The sequence below is a fragment of the Apodemus sylvaticus genome, chromosome 2 (genome assembly GCF_947179515.1).
Source record: "Apodemus sylvaticus chromosome 2, mApoSyl1.1, whole genome shotgun sequence".
NCBI lineage: Eukaryota > Metazoa > Chordata > Mammalia > Rodentia > Muridae > Apodemus > Apodemus sylvaticus.
The window spans coordinates 113,679,594-113,696,093 of record NC_067473.1 but is presented as its reverse complement, the minus strand read 5'-3'; the positions used below and the strand labels follow the sequence as shown (position 1 = coordinate 113,696,093).

The 16,500-nt window shown below is 47.1% G+C and overlaps 1 protein-coding gene across 5 annotated transcripts in view; it reads left to right on the top strand.

Annotated features, from left to right (window-relative positions):
• Positions 1-16,500, top strand: part of Tet3 (tet methylcytosine dioxygenase 3) — a 96,488-nt gene that overhangs the window by 28,532 nt on the left and 51,456 nt on the right. The window lies entirely within an intron of this gene.

Here is a 16,500-nt window from a genome sequence, read left to right as displayed (position 1 = left end):
CTCATACTCACAAAGCAAACACCCTTCCCTGCTGCGCCATCTTCCCTATCCCAGTCCCAGCTGCTGTGCTTTTTAGCCCTTTGCTGAAGGCACATTGGAGATGCCTGTTTGTCAGCTGTCCGTGGTGTCTCTGTCGTCTGTGGCAACACTAGTGCTTGACTCTAGCTTCCTCATGGTAGGGTACCCATCCGTTTCAGTTCCCCGGCACCTGGCACAAAGCCTAGCATGCAGTAAATGCTTTTAATAAATGCTTGTGGGATCAAATTGGTGAGAGAGACAGTGAGCTTCACATCTTCAAAGTATGTTGCCTGGGCCAAGGCCAGGAATGGAGCCCGAGGCAGCTCTGGCCCCAAGCCTGAGGCTGGGATCTGGGTAACAGATGGGGCACCCTCCCATCTCTGCAGGAAAAAGAGGGGTTCCTGGGCCACTTTCCCACAGGAGGCTTTAGGGAGGAGTCTATATCTCATAATTACCCATAATGACCAGTAACCTCCTTGTCACTCACCCTGGTAAGTACTAATCTGGCAAGACCTGTGCCCTCCGTTCCCAGATTCATGAAGGTATCACAGAACAAATGACTCCTCCCCTCTCCTCAGAGGATTCGCCAGGGCAGGAAGCGCAGTTTGGGAGGCTACTGGTGAGATGTGCTCCACAGCTGTGTGCCCAGGGTAGCATCTTGCTTTCTACTGTTCTGGTCCAGCGTCTGTCCACGCCCCCCCCCCCCCCCAGATGGTTCTAAGGCCAAGTTTTCTGCCTGCCGGCATTGATAGTCTTTCCCATGGCCATTGTATTTCAGGCTTCCATTGGGAATTACGGAATGAAAGGCATTTGTTTTCCTTTCTTAGCGTGTTATATGAGCGCGTGGGCTCGCTGTGGAGGAGGTCAGAGGACAACCTGACAGGGTTTTTTCCCTCTATGACTTGGGTCCTGGGGATTGAAATCAGATCGGCAGGCTTGGCAGCAGGTGCTCTTACCCAACTGAGTAATCTTGCCAGTCTGGAAGGGCACAGTTTCTTGATATGGTGTACTAGTGTGCCGCTCTGTCCCACGCCTTTGCCTGGTCCTCCAGATTGAATCTTGGTCACTGCTGCCCCAAGAGCTAAGACAGTGATGAAGAGATCTTCCTCACCTCATACTCCTGTGGCACACGAGCAAGAGACCCCTCCTCTCTCAAGGGTGACATACAGCCCACATGCTTAGATACGTGGGGAGCTTCCATCGCTGTGACCAGGGTCAGAATGTCTGCCTCTTGCTGTGCATGAGGTGTCCTCTGTCCCTCCGCCAGGGCTGTTTCTCGTGTCTGGACATGGCACTTTAACCATGTCTGGGATGGCCCCTTCATCTTGTTCCCTCACTTCTCCAGCAGGGCAGCAGAGTTAGAAAGGCTTTGCTTGTCTGTTGTAAATCCTTGAACAGTTGAAACAGGAGTGTACTCCGGAATGTTGGGGTTTGGGGAAGGAGGTGGTTGTACTGTTCTGAGCCCCTTGATCCATCTTCATTTGCCCATCTGAGTGAGCAAGATACTGAGTGCCAGGCATCCCAGGGCAGACAGAGGGGCTTCTCCTGGCAGTCGCTGCTGTATCCCTGCCAGCCCTGGGGAAAATGCCTCCTCAAGGTGCAGAGCTGAAATTAACAGATGGACCTCCGTGAACCTGTGGAGTTGATCCAAATGCGTCCTCTCGGAGCAGAAAGCATTCCGACAGAGACACTGTGGTGCTGGGCTGCCCAGGATAAGGCTTACCTATAGGATGAAGCTTGGTTTTACCCTTGCCTCCCTGTGCACACATTGTCCTGTTTAAGGAGCTGATGTGTAAGGACAGGGAGATGAGTGGGATCAGGGTTTATGGGGTATAATTGGTGCGCTTGCACGCACACGCACGCACATGCACGCACATGCACACACAGCACAGCCCTGGGTCTCCTGACTGGTAAAGCTTGCTGTCCTATGAGCCAGCCTTTGAGAGCCATGTCTACCAAGCTTCTCACCCAGCTGGGTCTTCCCCTCATCTCTGCTCACTGTTGGCTATAGAAGGGGGCTTCTCAGAGGCAGTTCAGGTTGAATCATCCCCTCCATGTCTTACATAGCAATCCTGTTGTTGGTGACTCCTATGCCCTTGGGAGTCTGAGAAGCAGGTTGTCCGGGGATGAGTTAACTAAGGGACTCAGCTTGCTTGGACTGGAAATCTTTAAACGTGTTTGCTTGTAAAACACTAAAACACTCGTTGGACATACAGGGGAGAGAAAAGCTGCTGGACTTCAGATCCTTCCAAACTCTGGAAATGGTTGAAAGGTTTTTTGCTATTGTTTGTTCACACACACACACACACACACACACAGTGTGTATATATATTCATTGATGGGTGATGGGGCAGTGGTGGCACACTTGATCTCAGCACTCAGGAGTCAGAGAGAGGCAAGTGGATCTCTGTGACTTGGAGGCCAGCCTGGACTACAAAGTGAGGTCCAGAACAGTCAGGACTACACAGAGGGAAACTGTCTTGGGAATAAAAAAATGTTTTTAAGTTCATTGCAGATAAGGAAAGTCCAGTAAGCAGAAAGGTATTATAATTTTTTCCCTGCTGGGTGGTGGTGGCACACGCCTGTAATCCCAGCACTCTGGGAGGCAGAGGCAGAGGCAGGTGGATTTCTGAGTTTGAGGCTGGCCTGGTCTGCAGAGTGGACAGCCCAGGACAGCCAGAGCTATACAGAGAAACCCTGTCTCGAAAAAAACCAAATCCAAATAAATAAATAAATAAATAAATAAATTTTCCCTTAGTAATTTATTAGTATTTTGGTTTTTCTTGAACAATTTTTCATTTTAATGTCTTTATTTTTGTCCCATTATCATACATGTTAACATGTTTACTGTTACACTGTGTCCTTTCTCTTTCTCCTCCTCCTCTTCCTCCTTCCTCCTTCCTCCTTCCTCCTTCCTCCTTCCTCCTCCCTCTTCCCTCCTCCTTGACAAGGTTTTTCTGTACAGCCCTGACTGTCCAGGAACCTGCTCTGTAGATCAGACTATCCTCAAACCCAGAGATTCACCTGCCTCTGCCTCCTGAATGCTGGGATAAAGGTGTGCACCACCATCACCTGGGTGTATATACTGTTTTCTAATTAGGATAAAATGATATAAAATGTCTGATTTTTTTTTACTACATTTAGTTGGGATATACATATTTTTGTGAATATGTGTTTTCATTTTGTGAGGATTTTACTAGTAAGAGACCTTCATAAATTGTTGGTATCAATGCTTTTAACTCAAGGAAATATTAGAAACATTTTTTCAGTAAGAGTTTGACTTTGTTTTTTCTACCACACTTTTTTTAAAACAAAATTTTAAACATCTCTGTATGGGCATCTGTGTCAAAGGACAACTTCTGGAAGTCTTCTTTCCCCGTGTTGGTCCCAAGGTTTAGCAGCAGTCCGGTTTATGTGCTGAGCTCTCTTGTCAGCCCCTGCTCTGCTAAACTTTGAAATTATGGTCATGTGATCATAGCCCCATCAGTTGTTCCCCCCCACCCCCAGCTCTTTGTTGTGACCAGTAGAACAGAATAGATAACTGCTTTAAGAAATTAATAGGAATTAAAGGGCAGCTGGGTAAGTAGGGGTTTGACAGGCATCTGACAGTTTAATGTTTATCCAGGTAATCTTGGGCTCTTGGTGCATTTTCTGGTTCAGACCTGGGTTTGGGCTTGGAGTTCTGCACATGCTCTGAGGGGGAGAGATTGCTGCTGGCTTTTGGACTGCATTTTGCATAGGTAGCAGGGAGGCCAGAAATGTCCACATCTGGCTAGTGGTCAGAGCCTCCTCAGAGGCATGCTGTAACTTGCTTTTGAGCTGTTTCCTGGGGTCACCAGGCTGTAGGACCAAGTCTCATGTCTGCTTGGTAACTAATAGGCCAGTCTGAGTCCCTACGGTACCCATCTATACATGAGGAGAAGGAAGGCAAGGGCTATCTCAAGATATCTGGGAAGACTTAATAAGAGAAAAATGAGCTAACTAAATGGGTATAACTCTTTGGTAGGTGTTTTCTCTGATACTTTCAATATTTCTACTTAAAAATTTCCTAGAAAATTATCAATTTATATTTTTAAAAATTTCAAAATTCCCTGTTGGTGATTATATTCCTTTCAACTCCTTTAAAGACAGATTACTGTGGCCTGGGCTAGAGCAGCCTCAAGTTCACTGTAGCCCAGGCTAGAACTCCTGGTGATACTCCCTGTCCAGCTTCTCACGTTCTAGAATTCTAGACTTGTGGCACCTTTAGCATCTCCTTACTAAGTAACCAGTCTTGTCCAAGGCCTGCTCCCTTGGTCTCTTGGAGAACCATCACAGATCCATGTATCAAGCCACTGTCGTCTGTATTTTAACCGCTTCCTTCAGCCTTTATTTCTGGTGATTCTTTTTTTTTTTCTGCTTTGGTGTACTTCAGATCTTCTTGGATTGAAACTAATTTCCTCATTTTGCAAAAGTACTTATGAGATGAGGGGTTTCTGTTACTAGATACTGTTCTCAATGATACTAATTTATCTTTGAGTCTGCAGTTGTGGTTTTGATTTTTTTCCCCCTTCTGACCTTAGCGCTATTGAGGTAGCTCGCTAATAAAGCCTTCTCGGTTAATGAGGGCTTTGAGCACGATGCTCCTGGACTACTGCTTAGCATTCTAAGCTTCGAGCCTGCTCCACGTGGGCATGGATGTTGTGGTTAGAGCCTCTTTGCTTGTGGCAAAGCCTCCATCACACCCTTGGAGTGCCAGAAGGGGAGTGGTTTTTACCCTATGTAGAGGAGCAGGGGTCTTAGAATCAGCGGGGACTGCTAAACCGGGGACTCTCTCAATTCCCCACTAGGTAGCTCACATATCAGTCCTTGTGTGAGGTAGACCTGGGGCCTGGTGGGCGGGGACTGTTGAAGAGCCCTGAGATTTAGAGCCCTTTGTCACTGACAGTCTTTGAACTTTGACCACTGGTTTAGTCCTGGCTTTTGTGTTTGCAAAAACTGTAACTTCGTTTCTCGGAGGCCTTTAGGGGTCAACTGTTAACTTTACTATTTTTAAGACTGTGCAGTTTTGACATAATTTCATAGTTTCCAGAAAGGAAGAATAGAGAGATTACTTCCATCCACCTCTTCAGGTGTTAGTACTTTGTTATACTTCCTTCTCCTCCTCTCCTTTCCTCATCTCTGTGGCACTGGGAGTGAACCTGGGTCTTAGCAGTGCTAAGCATGTACTGCAGTACCGAGTCATGCTAGCCCCGCTCTCTGTAATTTTTGAATAATTTGAAACATAAGTGTCCTGATAATCAAAGTTGGGGGGCTGGAGAGATGGCTCAGTGGTCACAAGCACTGGCTGCTCTTATAGTGAGCGGACTTGGGTTCGCAGAACCATGTGGTGGCTCACAACCAACACCTGTAACTCCAGTTCCACGGGACCTGGCTTCTGGGGTTCCCAGGCACCTGCCTGCATGTGCTATACAGAGAAACATGCAGACAAAACACTTATACACATAATATAAAATAAAAAGAGTGCGACTCTAGTCATGTGTGACTCTGCAGAAGCCACACAAGGGCTGCTGGTGTCTGCGCCATCTTTGTGGAAGACATTTGCCCTCTCAGACAACAGACCACCATCTCACACACCCCCATCCCACCCCTGTTTTTTGAGACGTTTCTAAGTTGCCTAGGCTACCCTCAGACTACCCCTGTAACCCAAGTATGACTTGAATTTATGATCTTTTTTTCCTTACCTCAAGCTTTTCAAGCAGCTGGGTAAAGGTATAATACTGTACCACCAGACCTGGTCCCCCCCTCCTCAGGTTTTTTTGTTTTTGTTTTTGTTTTTGTTTTTAAAGTGCCCTTTAATCTAGATACTGAGTTTTTTCCTTCTTAAAATTCTTTTTAGCTTAAGACCACACCACCTGATTTTGTCTCAACTCTGAAGCTAAGAGTAGTTGATCCTGGTTAGTACCTGGATGGGTTCTTTAATGCTGATAAGGAATGTGGACCTGACTCTGTACAGTGATTTGCTCTGAGGCGTGCAGCTAGGCAGTCTTAGAGGAACTGGGTGGGGGATCTGGTATCTACTGATCTGGCTCTTGTCCCCAGGCCTGAAGTCTGGGTCACTAGCTAAAGTTCACAGGCAGAGGGGTAGGGCAGAGCCAGCCCTGGGAACTGCCTGCCTTGTTCTTGCCTTCTGTTCCTCCGTGTGTTTGCCAGGCCATTGCCTGTGCCCCACCCATTCCCTGGCTAGTTTGGAGTTGGCTTGGGGTCAAGGCTGAAGCTTGGGAGGGGAGGACTTTAAAACTCTAGCCACTGCCTGTCCCTGAGAACAGCGATGGGGAACAACCTGGAACCAGCAGTCACCGCTTTTCCCAGGAGAAACTCCCTCAGGTTAGGGGTTGGACTTTGAGTCAGCTCCTCCCCACCCCCACAATTTGGGGCCTCTGTTTGGGGACCTGTTCTTCACTTACCTGAGAAACACATCTAAATGCTGCTGGAGTCTGGACACCTTCATGACACTGTCACCCACTGCCTGGGTGAACAGGTGGCCGGCTCACCTGCTCCTTATCTTCCTCCAGGTGTGGGACATCTGGAGCAGGTCATTTACATTCCAAAAGGGATGTTTCTGTGGCCCTTGGCCCTCTGGCTTGCTGTCACTCTTCCCCTGGGGGGTGGGTGTTGAAAGTAATTTGTAGTTCTTTTCAGCAATCGATTAGCATTCACTTTCTTGCCTACACCCCTGCTGAGAGGCTTCCTCCCTTCAAAGCCCTTTGGCTAGGTGTGAGGTAGTTTCTCTTTTGTGAGAAAGGAACCTCTCTCTCTCCTGGGGTGGGTCCCTACTGTCCTGTGACCTTACAGGAAAGGCCAAGGAGTTGAACTGGCTTTCCTGATTTTCCCATCGGGTCTTTGCTGCCGCTGCACCTGCACTTTTGATTGTGCGCTCACCCTTAAGTCCTCCCCTCCTGCTTCAGCTTTTCCTTATAGCCTCTTAAAGAATCGGAGAGGAAGGTTTATCTAAAGGCGTGTGCACGTACACATGCACGCACTCCTACCCATGGGAGTCAGGCTAACTTCTGGAGTTATTTCTCTCCTTCCATCCTGTAGGTCCACAGGAATTAAGCTCAGTCGTCAGGGTTAGCAGCAGGTGCTTTAACCCACTGACTGAGCCATCACTGGCCTCACTACTGCCGCTACTATTACTCCATCTCCTCCAGCTCCTCCTCTTCATCTTATGCCTGTATTGAGATATAATTCATATAGCATTAAATTGACCCGTTTAAACTACACAGTCCAGCTATGTTTAGAGTTATATTATGCACACCTACTATGCTTTTGTTTCATAAACTGTCTTATCACCTTCAGAGAAGCCCTGTGGAAACTGAATTCAGCTCCTCAGTCCCCTTAGCCCCAGCCACCACCGCTGGATGCTCTGCCTAATCTAGACATTTTCATATAAATGCACTCACATTGCCTGACCCTTCTTCATGTTCTCAAGGGCTACCTGTCTAAAAGTTCATAATTCAGAATATTCCTTTGGTTGACTAGCCTGCATTTGTTTATAGTGGCTGCACGTTGGGGTTGTTTCTATATTTTGACTGTTAGGGGTACCATTGGAATGGGTGGTCACATGCAAGGTTTTGTGTAAGGGTGTCGTTTTGTTGTATTTTGTTCTTCTGAGACAGGGTGGTATAGTATAAGCCAGGTTGATCTTGAAGACTCACTCTAGCCTCAGTCTTGAAAGTGCCTGAAAACAGATTTGTGTCGCCATGCCCGGCTAGCATGCTCATTTGTAAACTGGGTTGTCTTTTTATTACTAAGTTGTATGAGGTTTTATGCAAATAGTCACTTATCAGATATATGGTTTGCAAGTCCCTTCTGGTTTGACCCACCTCCTCTCCCCCTGGTGTGTGATGACCCACGTAGCCAATGGATTTCTTTGAGAAAGACATTTATTATTAAGAGGACGGCTCATAGGAATTAGCTCTGTCCTTCCACCATACGGGTTCCCAGGGACCAAATATCAGGCTGATGCCAGCAAGTGCTGAGCTGTCTCTGTCACCCAGAGAAGTTTGAACCAGTGAAGTCCGGTTGCTCTTTGTTCTTTGTTTCCCCTTGTTTGAGTGTTATATCTTAGAATCCATTGTCTCATCTGGGGAAATGGTACAATGCCTGACTTTTGAGAGTTGTATTGTTTTAGTTCTTATACTTAAGCTTGGTTCATTGTGAGTGGGTTTTTGAACCTGGTTTGAGACACACGCGCAAGTCCTGTTTCAGGTGGTACCTGGTTGTTCTGCTATGCATCTTGAAAGGAAGATTTTTCCTATTGTCTTGGTGGCTTGCATGCAGCTTTTTTTTTTTAAAAAAAAACTTTTTGAACATTTTGCGTATTGGTTTCTGGGTGTGTGGGTGCTAGAGACACACTTGTTAGAGTCCGTTTTCTCTTTCTGCCATGTGGGTCCCAAGCATTGAACTCAGATTGTCAGGCTTGGTGGCAAGAACGGTTGCCTGACTAGCTGCTGTCTTACTGGCTGGCCCCTTGCAGTCATGCGACATTCTTATATCAAATGGGATGGCTAGATTGGCCATTATAGTTCGTTATGTAAATTGTTTAGGGTTAACTTTTACCTGATATAAATCAGTAATTATAAAATCAAAAAGTTGATTACATCTATAAGATACAATATAACATTTCAGTATGTGTGTGTGATGCATAACCACCAGACCTTGGTAGTTAGCATGTCTGTATCAAACATCATTTCTTTGTGTTGGAAACATTCAGTATTCTACCTTTTTAAAATTTGTAAGCATTTTACCCAAACGCATGTCTGTGTACCATGTGCATGCGGTGCCCACAGAGCCAGAAGTGGGTGTTAGAGCCCAAGGAACTAGAGTTAAAGTAGTCGTGAGCCACTGTGTAGGTGCTGAGAATTGATTCATTTCCTCTTAACCACTGAGTCGTCTTCTCTCCAGCCTCTCTACTACCTAGTTTGAAGTGTATAGTTAACTGTTACACTACTGTACTGTAAAACATTAGAAGTTGTTTCTCTTCTCCACCTGTATTCCTGGACCTATTAGCCATCCTCTCCAGTTGTCTTTTTTTTTTTCTCCCCTAATTCATCCTAGGTCATTTTGTAAAATAAAAGCAAATTATTAGAAAAAGAAGTGCAAAAAAAAAAAAAAAAAAAAAGAAGTGCAAAAAAAAAAAAGAAAGAAAGAAAGAAAAGAAAAACAAGTGCATGCTCATACATGACGGTGTCAATTTTTAATGCAAGTTCTAAAGTGAATGCCCCTGGGTTGTACACTCATCTCACCATGGATAGCCTTGCTAATGATACAGCTTCTAAACTGTCATCCAAATAAGGTGGGCCATGTGCTGGGTGCACGCCACCTGTTGTCAAGGTTGCTTCCTATAGTGTCTGTGGCCAGTGGTGGAATTATAAGGCCAAACAGATGTAGGAAGAGGTCTGTGGAGACAGACAACCCACAACCCACCTGGACAGTGTGTGCATGGGAAGTGTGGCAAACTGTTATACAAAGGTTTATGAGCTGCTAAGGGGAAATTTAATGTAAAAATCCCACTGAGTATACTCCGTGTCCCCAGTTTTTAGAATTGTGTGCTGCATTAAACTAATATACTCCAAACTAAATTACAAAAGGCACCAATACAAGCAAGGCATTCTTGGCCTCATGTGCACATCTTCATTGCTTCTGACGGTGGAGAAAGCCTTCCACCCCACAACTTTCCAACAACTTTACTACACTGTTCCTTCTCTTCCTTATCTTTCCCTTATGACCTCGCTTTATTCCCTGGCATTGTGCACCAGGGTTTCCCGGGCTCTGTAATGAGTTTAGTGTATGCCTTTGATATTCTACCAGTCGACACACACAAGGCAGCTTCAAAGACAAGTCCACAGCCAGTGGCTCTTTCGTTAGTTATATATTCAGAGTATGCAGACGGAGGACTATGCGTTCCCGCACATTTTAATGACAGTGACACAGTGTGAATGCAAGACAAAGTCAAACATCCAACAGCTGACAGACCAAGACAAGGACCCTGCTCTTTTGCCACAGTATCCCAGGGCCTAGCGGTGATGCTGACCGTGTATTTGGAGAGGTGATTTTGTATAGCTAGATGGTGGGGTTTTTCCCTTTTTTTTTTTTTTTTTTTTTACCCCGAGACAGGGTTTCTCTTTGTAGCCCTGACTGTCCTGGAACTCATTCTGTAGACCAAGCTGGCCTTGAACTCAGAAATCCGCCTTTCTCTGCCTCCCGGAGTGCTGGGATTACAGGTGTGTGCCACCACCCGCCCAGCAAAAGGTAGGGTTTTTAATAGGCTGATTACACTCACTGGTGGAGTGTCATTGCTTCATGGGGCTGCTGCAGCTGGCTTTTTCCCTCTTAGGGAATCTTACGGTGCACATGGTTTGATGCTGTCATAAGTCTCATGTGGTTGGGTGCTGTGTTAGTCTGACTTCCCTATTCCATCCATCTTTTTCCTTGGTATTTAAGGGATTCCATGAATATCTAATATCCTGTTGTGTTGTCCTATAATTGACCCCAATGTTCTGTTTATAATGAATCCCTTTTCACTAGTACATAGAAAAGACTTTTTAAAAATGCAGATCTCCCCCTCACACACATAGATGGTAGCGGATGCACAGCTTGGTCTTCATGAGGGTCGGGGGCTATCCCAAAAGCAGTTGCCTGTGCATAGGATATGTTCTTCTAGCTGGGCTGCCTTGCCTGGACGTGCCTAGCCCTGAGAAGACTTGATGTGCCAGGGTGAGAGGATGGGGGGGGGGGGGGTGGCTCCACCCTCTGAGGTCAAGGGGAGGAGTGACTGGGAGGAAGGGCATGAGTGGGATATAAAATGAATAAGTAAAAATAAAATGAAAAAAAGAAAAAGAAACACAGATCTTGCATACAGTGGTGGCGCATGCCTGTAATCCCAGCACTCCCACCTGCAGAGGCAGGTGGATCTGAGTGTGAGGCCATCCTAGTCTACAGAGTGAGTTCCAGCATGGCCAGGGCTACACAGAGAAACCCTATCTTGAAACTACCTTCCCCCCCCCCCCAAAAAAAAAAAGAGAAAGAAGTGCAGATCTTTAAACTGAAGTTCCGAGGCTCACCATCGGGAGGGGTCCTTCTTGCCCCAGTCATTTATTTACATAGTCATCAGTCTATTTGAAATGAAAGTAAAGATTCCAATTGTGAGAGGCACCCTGGCGTGGGACGCTGGCACGGGACCCTGGCATGTAGCGCACGCAGATGTCCAGAAGGCTTCCTTGAATATCAATTCTTTTTGTTTTGAGGCAGGGTTTCTCACACACTGGCTTGGAGATGGCTATGTGGGTTAGGGTGACTGTCCAAGGAACCGCTTACTTCCACTTTTTTGCACCTCACACCTGGCTTTTTTACATGGGTTCTGGGGATCCGAGGAGGACCAACTGATGTGTGTCTCTAGTCCTCTACTACCCCCTCGGAAAACTCATGACCCCACCTGAGTCTTTGAGAGCGGAATGCACAGGGGAGCAAGTTCTTGGAGAGTTTGAGAGATGAAATCTGTTAATAACTTTGAGACCCTTCTTCAACTGTGGGAGTTTATTCTCCCGAACAATTATAAGTGGGTAGTGGGGAGGGGGTGGGTAGAAAGGAGGCTGTGGGCATCCACATTGCCGTGGCTGATGTTGGATTTGGCTTGTTGCCAAGATCGATGTAGTGTCGGGAGCATTGGAAGGTTACATTTAAGTCAGAATTACTTGCTGCATGCAGTTTGTACTTCCACTCAAAACTGTTAGCTGCCTGCCTGCTTCTCCTCAATCTTAGTCCCTCTGACATGCCTGAATTCCCTGGGCTTTGAGGAATTTGAGATTCCTTCAGGAAACAGTCATGGGGCCATTCACTAAGGCTGTCTGTCTGAGGACTGTGGTGGCAGCAATGTTTGCTTGCTGGCTTCCTGAGCCTTTTAAGAAGGCTTTTTGAGGCAGGAGGTGGCAGAGAGGCTGGCTGTAAGCAGCGGTAGGTGGTGCCTGACTGAGTCATTGATGTCCTGGTCCAGTGAAGTGTACTGCAGAGCTGGCTCAGGCCCTGCAGCCAGGGTGCAAGGCACACACCTCTGGGGCTGTATTTTTGCATAGTTGCTATGCCTGGGAGTGACCCTGTCGGCCTGACCTGGTTCTGGTATGTTGGAGACTTAGCCTTCTGCTAGTCCTTTGATGTGGTCAGATCAATTTCCTCCATAGATGGAGGCTGGGGCTGTGGGGCCCACAGGCCAGGGCTCTGCACTGGGCAGCTGCTGTGCCAGGGGCTGTAGGTTGGGGTTTGAAGTTGGCAACCATGGCTCCTGGGTAAGGGTTTCAGATAAGGGCACTCCTCATCTCCCTGACACGCTTCTGGTTTTCTTATTGGACTTGTGCACGAGAGACCAGTTTGTAGCAACAGAAACTGCACAGATAGTCCAGAGTCTTGTAGTTGCACTTCCTCTTTGTGTTCATAGGCTTGTTGTTGGGAATCTATCCTTAACTCCCTTGCCCCACTTAAAAAAAAAAAATCAAGTATAAAAAACCGTGAACAAAGCCGGGCGGTGGTGGCGCACGCCTGTAATCCCAGCACTCTGGGAGGCAGAGGCAGGCGGATTTCTGAGTTCGAGGCCAGCCTGGTCTACAGAGTGAGTTCCAGGACAGCCAGGGCTATACAGAGAAACCCTGTCTCGAAAAAACCAAATCCAAAAAACAAAAACCAAAAAACAAGAAACGAAAAAAAAAAAGCTGTGAACAAGAACATTTTCGTGTGCTTGCTCTGGCAACACATGTACAGACATCATATGCATACAATAATAATTTCTAAAGAAAAAGTTTAATATGCACACTTCCTGCCACCTGGAGCCAAGCACTGTGTGTGTGTGTGTGTGTGTGTGTGTGTGTGTGTGTGTGTGTGTGAGTGAAATCTATTTGAGCATTGTTAAAGGGATGGAATTGTTAAGTCGAGCAGTGTTTTGAATTGAACCTCCCCCCACCTTCAGAAAGCATTCACTTCCCCATCAGGAGAACCTTTTCCTGAGGATGGGGGTGTGTAGCTCAGCAGAGTGCTTGGCCACACCCCGGAAGCCTTGGACTCAATCTCCAGCATAAAGCTGGGTGCGGAGGCCTATGCTCATGATTGACGCATTCTCAGAGTGGAGACAGGAGGATGAGAGGTTCAAGGTCATCCTCCACAGAAAGTGTGAGGCCAGCTTGGGCTACACAAGACCCTGACTTTCCAGTTAGTAGAAGACGCGGGGGCATTCTGAACTGTCAAGTGTTTCCACTGAACACATTTCCTGTGTCTTTATGCTTTATAGTTTCCTGTTATCACTTTAAGTAATTTTAATTCTTCTGGTGTACATTAATACACACACATAATGTGCCACAGACACAGCCTCCCGGGAAAAGCACGGCTTGCTGGTGTTTTCCTTCTAGTCTATCCCTGCCTTTGTCTCAGAGACCCAGCATTCGCCATGAATTACATGTTTATCTTTCCTTTTTTGAAGTGTCTGTTATACATTTGTGTTTCCTTACATTTAATTTCACTTGCTTAGTAGAAATCTTTAGAATCTTCAGAATGTGTGTGTCGGGGGGCGGGATGTGTGTAGACATGTGCACACCGGAACCCTTTTGAAGCTTAGTCTTTGTATTTTTGTTTGTTTGAAACAGGGTCTTACTATGTAGCCCAGGCTAGCCTTAGACTCAGAGATCCATCTGCCTCTACCTCTCTAGTACTGGGATGAAAAGTATTCACCACCATGCCAGAGTAAGACCAGCTCTTTTAAACATACACTACAGTTCTTTGTGTGGGCACACATGCACACACGGTGCATGCAAGAGGCAAGGCTCTTTTACTGTGTGGGTTCCAGGATGGAGTTTAGTAGTCAGGCCTGGAGGTGAGTGCCATTATCCAGAAAATTGTCTCCTCCCTCCCACTTTTCTCATTCAGTGTGGTTTGTGAGATGCTCTCCCAGCCCCGTGGCTGGCTCTTCCCATTGTCTATGACTCATCTCTGTGTGATTGGTGAGCTCCTGGGGTGTCCACACATGCTGCTGTGATGGAGTTGTAGACACTAACCTCCTGCATGAGTATGTGGCTTCTCTGGAACTACAGGGCCATGGGTCATGTGTATTTGACATTAAGCATAGTCCACAGATGCTTCCAGAATGATCATCCTCTGGCCTTTTTCTAGTGCTGTGTCAGGAAGAGCTGCTGATGAGTCTCATGGACACTTGGTGTTGACCTAACACGCCCCAGCCTGGTGGTGCTGTTGCACACCTTTGATCCCAGTGAGGCAGAGGCAGGGGGATACTTGTGAGTTTGAGGCCATGCTGAATTCCAGGGTGGCCAGGGCTACACAGAGAAACCCTGTCTCAAACAAAGAGCCACACAAACTTTGTGGTGCTGTAAGCACATGACTTGTTTAATCCTTACTACCCTACTCCATTTACAGTCGAGGAACCAGAAGAACAGATTGTGTAAAGGGACACATCTAATAAGTAGCCCTGGCAAGAGTCTCACCTTGTTTTGTTTTGTGTGAGACTGTCTTGCTATGTAGCCTAGGCTAGCCTCAAACTTCCTGCCCCAGCCTCCAGAGTGCTGGGACTGCAGGCGTGTGCATCATACTCTGGTTTTACTAATTTTTTAACTTCTAATTTTTTCTATGTGTGTGGGTGGTTTCCCTGCATGTATGTGTACCATGTGCATGCCTGGTGCCTGAGGAGGCCAGAAGACGGTAATGGATCCCCTGAAACTGGAGTTAGAGTCGTGAGCTGCCATGTGGGTGCTAGGAATAGAACCTGGGTCCTCTGCAACAGCAGCCAGTGCTCTTAGCCTCTGAGCCATCTCTGCAGCCGCCAGTCTTCCCCTGACCCCACTCCTCTGTCTCTCTGCCTCTGTCTCTCTCTCTGTCACTGTCTGTGTGTTGTATGTTTGTGTTTCTTTAGTGGAATATTTTTCATATGTTAACCCCTTCCCCTTTTTTCTTCATAAGGACAAACAGAACACGTTAGAACTATGCCTGTGTTTCTGGAATACTCCGGTTCTTTGTAGCTCTTTTCTGTAAATGCTTCAGGAGACACAATCTTGGCATTTGTAACATTTTTACTTCTTCTATTGCCTTATTGCTTTTGCATCTGTTGAGGTGAGTCTCAGAGTACTTGGTGGTTTACAATGGCAGCCCTGCATGATGAGATGGTGCGCACGGTCCTTATGTGTGGTGCCTGTAGAGTTTGAGAAGATTAGATGACAGGAGTGTGGGGTGCAGAGCGGGCTGCCCGGGGTGGGGTGCCCCAGCACACCTCTACAGGTCTCCTCTCAGCTTCCTGTTCCTCTTTGGGACAGATGCCCTGAACTCTCATAGTCCTGTACTCCTGCCAAATGTAGCAGAGGCCTGCCACAGAGAAGGCAGTCTCAGCATTTTCTTAAGCATCTCTGTCACTGAAAGACCTGTGCATAGGTCCAGTTTGTAATAGGAAAAGCAGGAGGTCTTTTAATGCTGTGTTGATAACATGAATAGTAGCTGTGGAAATCACTTCTAGTCCCTCCTTGACAAGAAGTGACTCTGCTATTGTGCGAAGGGTCAAAAAGTTAGACATGGCCCTCTTGGGTTTGCAGTCTGTAAAGGAGGTACACCCCTGGGGCTCAGTAGTGTATGTGCACACATGTGCACACATACTCCTGCCAAAGTGGGCAGCTGTGTGTGTCCACTGCCAGGGCCCCCTAAAAGTCTTTCCATTACACACCAGCTTTGTCAGCAAATCTCAGGAGGGTAAGGGCCCTCTGAAGAGATGAATAATTGATCAGCTCTATAGAATGCCATGAACAGGATCCCTGCACCGTGTCCACTTGGGACAGAGGGGAAGATTTTTGCCTCCTGTAGAGAGGTCTGAACTCGGCTGAGGGAGAAGATGGGGCTGCAAAGTTCAAGTCTTCCAGTGGCTGCTAGCTTGGCTGAGTGGAGGAGCTGAGCTGGGGTTGGGGTGGGAAGGCAGCCTCTATTGCCCCAAATTCTGGGAGAATTTGCCCCAGAGAGTCCACGGTAGAGACGGGCATTTGTGGAGGTTGAGGGAGCTGCTCGTTCTGGCTGCCAGCACCTTGGACGGGTTTCTGCTAACGTGGTGTGTTGCTGACAAGCATCAGGACGGCCCTGTAGTTTGTTCCTGTTGTAACTCAGCCTCCAGCCAAGGCTGAGGAAGGATGAGCAGCAGTGCTTCGCTCCCCTGGCACCGCTCACTCTTCCAGAGCAAGTCCCTTTGCTTCCCATTTGGTACAGGATTGCAGAGCTGGTGTGTACTTAACTGCAAACCAGGAAAAACGTGGGAAGCTGGGATCGTGTCTGAAGCTGTCTCTGGTGGTGGTGGTGATTCAGTTTTCTGGAGAGTAGAGAATCCACCTGTTCCCCAGCCTTGCCCATCACCAGGGCTTCTGGACTCCCTCCGTTATGGTGGGCAGGCTGCTGCTATTGAACCCCTGTAGCTGTCTG